Source organism: Lycium barbarum, chromosome 7 (genome assembly GCF_019175385.1).
Source record: "Lycium barbarum isolate Lr01 chromosome 7, ASM1917538v2, whole genome shotgun sequence".
In the NCBI taxonomy this organism is placed as follows: Eukaryota; Viridiplantae; Streptophyta; class Magnoliopsida; order Solanales; family Solanaceae; genus Lycium; species Lycium barbarum.
The window spans coordinates 22,238,035-22,246,478 of record NC_083343.1 but is presented as its reverse complement, the minus strand read 5'-3'; the positions used below and the strand labels follow the sequence as shown (position 1 = coordinate 22,246,478).

General features: G+C 35.0%; 2 pseudogenes; both read left to right on the top strand.

The window, feature by feature from the left end:
- The first annotated feature begins 1,426 nt into the window (after positions 1 to 1,426).
- Positions 1,427 to 1,926, top strand: LOC132601389 (uncharacterized protein At5g48480-like; annotated as a pseudogene).
- Positions 1,927 to 7,137: 5,211 nt separating this feature from the next.
- On the top strand, positions 7,138 to 7,974 carry LOC132601388 (uncharacterized protein At5g48480-like; annotated as a pseudogene).
- The last annotated feature ends 470 nt before the right edge of the window (positions 7,975 to 8,444 follow it).

Here is an 8,444-nt window from a genome sequence, read left to right as displayed (position 1 = left end):
TCAAGAGGATTATACTAAGGTTAAGTCTTGAAAACACTCTTATTTTCAAACTAGTATTATTAGCGAATTGATGAAATTTGGGTAGTGTTTCCCCTATTTTGTCGACTTCAACTATATCATAAAACAACTCTCAATCAACAATGACATTATCATCAATACCATAATCAAGAGACTTCATTCAAAGCCCAAAACTCCTTTTCATAATCAACACACAACAACAATTTCAACACAACTCTATATACACTCGTATACCACACTTCCTCGTCATAATTACAACCATTCATAGCAAGATTATACTCAAAATACTCAAACAATTACAACTCAAGTTAATTTATTACTCAAAATATCATCAAACCCATATTTGAACTTCCTTTTTTGCTTTCTTTCCTCAATCAAGTTATTCAACAACTAGATATTCTTAATAACATGAAAATAGATGTGAAAACTTACCTTAATCACACAAGAGCAAGATTTGGATCAACTATCCCACTTTAGTGAAACCCTAATATTAACACGAAAAAAATTCTTGGGTTCTACAAACCCTAGTGAGTCTTTCAACACTTAAATCTCTTGATCCTTGATTTCATTTGGATTTGTTTAGATATGTTTAGAGGAAGTTTCGATAGTTCTCATGGATTTGGGAAATGTTTGAAATGGATTAAAATGAAGGAGGGTCGGGTATATATCCAAAAATAAAACTTTCACCACCTCAGATGTACGACTCAATATATAGACCGTAAATTACATTGGACTGTAAATCCTCAACAGAAGGCACCAACCACTAAATTAATTTATACGGTGGGGGTTTATGGAATTTACGGGCCGTATAAAATATAAGGACCATAAATCCAACCATAAATCCCAAGAAGAAGACTGCCACTCTCGGGTTTGATTCTATGATGGAGTCCAAAGCATTTTACGGTCCGTACATTATATACGGTCAGTAGAACCTTCGATTTTAATCAATAATTTGGAATTTATTGACAATGCACGCAATTTTGGGTTATTGGCGCAGATAACCAGGCCCCCCTGAGCCATCCGACAATGATGGAGGATCAAGAATAGGGTGAGGAAGGGGGTCCCGCGATGCGTTGAAAATGAATGGAACACCCGGTGGAGTAGCATCGCAAGTTGGGTTCAACAATCATGTGTATCATCATCTGTATCATTCCCAATATACGGTTAGTGATGTTGTACATCTAGGAGTATGCAATGTAAGTTGTCTTGTAATTTATATATCATATTGTGGTCATTGGTGATGTTATAAGGCTGATGGCTCTCATTGCATGCACAAACTGTATAAATAATTGTACTGATGGTAATATTATTAATGAAATTACTGTTCTAAAAATTCACTTTGCATTCTCCATTATTTCCTTCTTCTTCTCTTGTACGTTTCTTTTTCTCTCTTAGGGTTTTAACAACAATGGTTGAAGTTCAACCACAAAACCGAGGCTCAGTAACTAAGGCACAGAACGTAGCCTCTGAGAAGGTGAAACGTGTCATTTTAACTTTGGTGAAGCCAGAGCTATTTATTGAAGCACCTAAAGCAAATGATGCCATAAAGTTCTACCAAACGGTATTTGGTGCGGAGAAGTGATACGTGTCAACCATCCGAAAAGAAAGGCAGAAGAGGAGATACCGTTTGTTCTCTCTGTTGAACTTAAGCTTGGCTCATTTGCATTCCTTGTTGCTGATCTTACTGATGAAGACTCTACTGCTCCTGTGATGACTGCTTTGACTGGTTGTGTTTTTTTCTTGAAGACTGAGGATGTCGATGCTGCTATAGCCAAGGGGCTTTTTGCTTGTGTTGTTTCTATGGGCGAAGGCGAAGGAGATGTTACTGCTGCTAGTTGTTGCGGTGAGCGTGTTGGAAAGCTAAAGGATCCTTATAGAGATGTCTAGATGATCTGCTCTCCAGTTTAAAAACCCGAGTAATCACCGATGTCATGACCCAAATTACGGATCGTGTAGGCACCTACCTTATCTTACCTGGCAGGCGAACCCTGACCAACCAATCCACTAATAAAATCATTTGACCTTGTAACAACAGACAATAACGAACAATAAGTATGAAACATGAATGCCTTTCTTAAAAAATTTAGAAATGACAACTTCGCGGGACCTAGTCTAGAAGTGCCCAAGAGATTCTACAACATGTATGGATGACCAAAAGAAATAAATGACACAGCTTCTGCCTGGAAGGAGATGTACGAAAGCTGAAGGAAGATATTCGCCACTGCATGTAAATAAAACCTTCAAGCAATAACCTGAAACACATCTACGCCCAAAAAGGAATGTAGCAAGAGTAGGATTAGCACACCACACATACTAGTAAGCATCATAGGCCGACTAAGTTTATTTCAAGCAATATAATATAAAATCAATCATAATAAACAGATAGGCTCAATTATAACACTTTATAACTCCTAGTCAAGGTGACAATTCTATCATGGGCTCACTCGAAATCCCTCTACCACTATAATATCCATGTAACAACAGAAGATAAGGACTAACAACAACAAATCAGTTTTCAGCTCAACGCAGACTCCTAAACAGTTCAACCTCAAGAATAGTTAATTTAGATTTATACCTCGTGTTAACTCATTCCTCTGCAAATCACATTCTCTTACCTCCAACAATCTAACAGACTCATAACTTGACAGACAGATTCGACATAACAGTTCAAGATGGTCATCGGCCACTAATCACTTACTATATATGCAATAAGAATAAACACAAACAATAAAATGAACAGTAGTATCTCAACTGCATGTTCCGCCGTTAACCATTCTAACTGGGATCACTATAACATCACCTGCCTTTATATCTATCAAGTGGGACCATGAATTTCACCTGAAAACACAACGGCTCTACTACGGAGGGAAATCAGCCATGAAACCGCTGGGACGAATCATGGCCTATTACAAGCAAATGGGTATGCAACGCCCCTCTCACAGAAAATATAAGTAAGTAAGATATAATGCAATGATATCTCTCTACTATGTATACACATGCTAAATGGTATTGTTTCTCCAATTAGCCATGCCCTGCAGGGACCCATGGTGTCCATATACCACTCGCTCTGAACTGACCTCAGATCACGAGCCCTTAACTAGGCCACATCCTCACCCCCATCAAATGTTCTTTTTTTTGTGTGTGTGTGTCTATATATATATATATATATATATATATATTCTATTTCTCATCATAATGTGTTTGTCAACGTAATCCTAGTCCAGCAAGATTCGATAATACAAGATTCATTGAATTATAGATTATAATGCCATTAGTCGTAATAAGACTCAACACTAATCCTAAACACACAAAGAAATTAGCTACGCTATAATATGCATCACCACACACAAGGTATACACAAATTTGCTAAGGTCAGTTTACTAGCAACACAATCCAAGCCCTCACTAGATCCATAATAACCATCTACATATATTTTGCCGTCTCCCCTAGGACAAAAAACTACACACTTGGTTCAACTATTCTTTTATGGTGACAACCCTCACACTTCTCAATTAATGCCAACCTAACATGTATCCAACCAAACTCCGTGTCTGAAGACCTAATCATGCTTCTCTCGCCAATTCTACAACATATATACGACTCACTAACCAAAGCCTAACTCACGTAACCAGAACCTACCTCGAGGCCGAGCAGGTACCATGAACAATCATGTAGTCTTCATCCTTTGCTTCCAATTCCATAGACCATGACAGAGATGTCTAGGAATAGCATGAATTTCAGTAAACAGAGTAAAAATAAATCATGCGCAGTAATTTAGGTTCGATAGTTGACAACTCCTGCCTCTATATTTCTAATTCAAAAACTGAAGTCCCAACCCTCTTTAATTATCGAAATCGCTGTTCTTTGGGTTCCGTTTATCGACTTAGAAAATAATCTATAATAAGAATTAATGAACTACCAGTTCTTGGTTCTATGATGCCTACTTCATCCCTCTAATGTGTGAGTAATTTTAAGAGCTCCATGTTTATTATCATTATGAGGTTAAACATAGCGGGGAGGAATTTACTATAGAAAAGATAGTGAAAGGAAGGTTTACCTTACTTAAGTCTCCATGTGTTCTGCCCAGGAATTCTCCCAAGTGACAGTTTAGAAGAAGGTTTGGTGGAAAAGTGGGATTTAATCCCATAATAAGGTTTTTATCTAGGTCTGGTCTGCGTCAACCGTTGCAGCGGTCAACAGCTGCAGCGATTCTTCGATCACTGCGGCGAAGTGGCCATATCTGGTCCTATGATTTTTAATCCTTAGCGATTCGTCTATAGTTTAAATTACACGTAAAACTTCCCGGTGGACCAATCATACAACGAATCAACTTGGTTTTTATACACGAGCGATGCAAAGTCTAATAATAACCAAACGGATTGTTACTGCCGAAGAAGCTGAACTCTTGTTAAGTGCTTTTGTTCGGCTTTCAATGAAATTCCGGTTATCTCGTGCTGATGAAGAACTCTCATATTAATTCTAGTTCGGTGTTAATGGGTTAGCTTTTTGAAAGAGGAGGTCTACTTTGGCATATTGTTGATTTTGAACAGTGAAAATAACATTTAATGAAATTTATTTCATAAAAAATAAAAGAAAAATATATTCAAGAATATTTAAAGAATATAACATAAAGAAAATACATGAGAGGTAGTAATGGCAGCATGTAGGACACAATGATCTATAAAAATTCATTCAAAATTATAATGACATTGGTGAGATCTCTATCATTAATTTGATTTTTTGAATCAAATTTGAAAATGAAGAAATTCTTAAAATTAGTATTTTCTCATTTAATAGGCTCTTTTATGACGCAAAGTAAACTTGGTCTGCTAATATTTGGAAAAATATCCAAAACAGAAATATAAAATCTACTGCCATCTTCAACTTGAGTACTCCTTCCATTGATACTCTTCAAACTTTTCTAGACTTTCAGGAAATGAATTTTGATTTCAAAAAACAACAATTTATCTTCCTAAAGGAGAAATGAACTATAATTTGTGAAAGTTGTTTAATTTTTCAAAAGAGATATCTTGTAATAATTAAAGTTTCCTTCTCATTCATTTAACTGCATGTTTATATAATGATTACTATAATTTAATGTTGATATTACTATACAAAAACGTGCAGTACACGACTCAGTATTTTGTGCAACACACGTGTCGAGAAACTAGCATACTTAAAAATGACATAAAAATCATTATAGGGTACAACCATCTAATAAATTTAAAAATATTTAAAGAGCATAACGTAAAGAAAAGACATGATAAGTGGCAATGGCAGCATGCAAGACGGAGTGATCAGTGAAAATTCACTAAAAACATATGAGGAGATTGACGAGATCTCTATCATCAATTAGAGTTTCTGGATTCAAATTTTGATAACTAAAAGATTCTTATATTTAACATTTTATCATTTAATATGGTCTCATCTAACGTGAATTTACATTAGTTCGCCATTAAGTACAATTTACTAAATGGTCAATAAAAATATCAAATAGAAAAATCTCAAGATTTACAAAATCTATGGCTGTCTTCAACTCGAGTACTCAATCAGTTGATACTCTCCATACTTTTCAACAATTTTAGTTCTCTCTCTCTCAAGTTTTATAATCAACAAATCACTGATGAGTTCTTAATAAATAAATAAAAGTGTTCTATTCTTGAAAGATTTGATTTTCTTGCTATTTTCTTTTCTATCATGTACTGCATAATTCGGCATACACGTGCAATGCACGTGCGAAAAATTAGTCTACTTATAAATGACCTTAAAAGCACTATCAATTAAATTAATTAGTAATTTAAAATATTTTAAAAAGTATATCATAAAAAAATGACAGGACAAGTGACGAAGGTCACGACGGAATGATTAATGAATATTTAGTTAAAATTATGATGAGATTGATAAGTTCTCTGTCATTAATTAGAATTTTCGAATTCAACTCTCATGAATGAACAATTAGACTATTAAATGTGTTCTCTTCTTCAATAATACCAAGAGAAATATTCATGGTACTCGTTTACTAATGCCAAGATACATCAGCTTGACTACTGCCTTGAGGACTCCGCTTCGATCAATATCATCTAGAGCGACTACTACCTAGTGGACCCCGCTTCGATATCATCTAGAGCATCTTAGATTAATCAAGCTAATAAACACCAAATATTAAATGGTTAAAAGATATCAAGTATAAATCCTATTATGATCTCATCTTCTTCTTCATTTTCTTCTCTCAACTCTACAACACTTTCAAGTCTCTCGCTTTCTCTCAAGTTTTATAATCAAGAAATCTACAATCAAGTGAGTTCTTACACTAGATAAACTAAAGTATTCTGCTCTTCAATTAAAGATTTGAACTTGTTTGAAACTTTTCTTTTCTTGTTTATTATCCGTTTATTGCATGCATAAAGGGATCTGAGAAATTCCCCCATTGTTTGTATTTTGTTTTCAATGTTTTCCCCCAAATAATTTTTTTCCTTTGGGAAGAATGAGAGATGAATGTAAGAGTTGTAGGAAATGGGAAGAGGAGATGTACTAGTCTCATTTACCATTGGTTCAATTTTTTTAGGTTCTCTCAAGGCTTTTTGATCAGCAACTTATAAGTCGAACCTTTGATTTTAATAAACAATTAGGAATTTATTGACCATGCACGCCATTTTTACTTATTGTCGCAGATAGCCAGGCCCCCCTGAGCCATCTGCCAATGATGGAGGATCAAGAATGGGGTGAGGAAGGGAGTCCCACTGTGAACGGATAGAAAAAGGAGATAGGCGATGTGTTAAAAGTTAATGGAACACCCAGTTGAGTAGCAGCGAAAGTTGGGTTCAACAATCATGCGTATAATCATTTGTATCATTCACAGTATACGATCAGGGATGCTGTACATCTAGGAGTATGCAATGTAAGCTATCTGGTAATTTATATATCGTATTGTGGTCACTGGTGATATTATAAGGCCGATGGCTCTCATTGTTTGCACAAGCTGTATAAAGAATTGTATTGATGATAATATTATTAATGAAATTACTTTTCTCGAAATTCACTTTGCATTGCTCCATTATTTCCTTCTTCTTCTTCTTCTCCTTTATGTTTCTTTTTCTCTCTCTTAGAGTTTTAATAACAATGGTTGAAGTTGAACCACAAAACAAAGCCACAGTTATTGAGGCACAGAACAAAGCCTCTAAGAAGGTGACACATGTCGTCTTCACTTCAGTTAAGCTACAGCTGTTTGTTGAATCACTGAAAGCAAAGGATGTTGTGACGCTCTACTAAACGACATTTGGTATTGAGGAAGTGACATGTGTCAACCATCCGAAAAGGAAGGTAGAACAAGCGATACTGTTGACTCTCTCTATTGAACTTAAGCTTGGCTCATTTGTGTTCCTTGTTACTAATCTTGCTGATGAAGACCCTACTACTCCTGTGATAATTGCTTCGACTGGTTGTGTTTTCAGCTTGGAGACTGATGATGTTGATACTGCTATAGCCAAGGCTTTTGGTGTTGTTTCAAAGGGCAAAATAGTTGAAGGTGATGCTACTACTACTGCTTGTTGTGGTGGGCATGCTGGAAAGCTAGAGGATCCTTTTGGAAATGTCTGGATGACCTGCTCACCTATTAAAAAATCGGAGTAACTGCCGAAGAAACTAAACTCTTGGTCAGTGTTTTTGTTCTGCTTTCAATGAAATTCCGGTGATGTCACACCAATTAAAAACTTTCAGATTAACTATAGTTAGGTGTTAATGGGTTAGCTTTTTGAAGTAGGAGGTCCAGTTTGGCATATTGTTGATTTTGAATAGTGAAAAGAAAATTAATAAAAAATAAAAGAAAAAAATGTTCAAGAATATTTAAAGAATATAATGTAAAGAAAATACATAAGTAGTAATGGCAGAATGCAGGACACGGTGATCAATGAAAATTCTCTCAAAAAATAAAACGAGATTGATGAGATCTCTATCCAAAACAGAAATATAAAATCTACTGCCATCTTCAACTTGAGTACTCCTTCCATTGATACTCTCCAAACTTTTCTATACTTTTAGGAAATGAATTTTGATTTAAAAAACAACAATCTATCTTCCTACCGGAGAAATGAACTATAATTTGTGAAAGTTGTTTAATTATTCAAAAGAGATATCTTGTAATAATTAAAGTTTCCTTCTCATTCGTTTAACTGCATGTTTATATACTGATTACTAAAATTTAATGTTGATATTACTTTGCAAAATCGTGTACTACACGACTCAGTAAACCCGTGCAACACACATGTAAAGAAACTAGTATACTTAAAAATGGCATAAAAATAATTATAAGTTACAATCATTTAATAAATTTAAAAACATTTAAAGAGCATAACATAAAGAAAAGATAAGATAAGTGGAAATGGCACCAAGCAGGATGGAGTGATCAATGAAAATTCACTAAAAATATG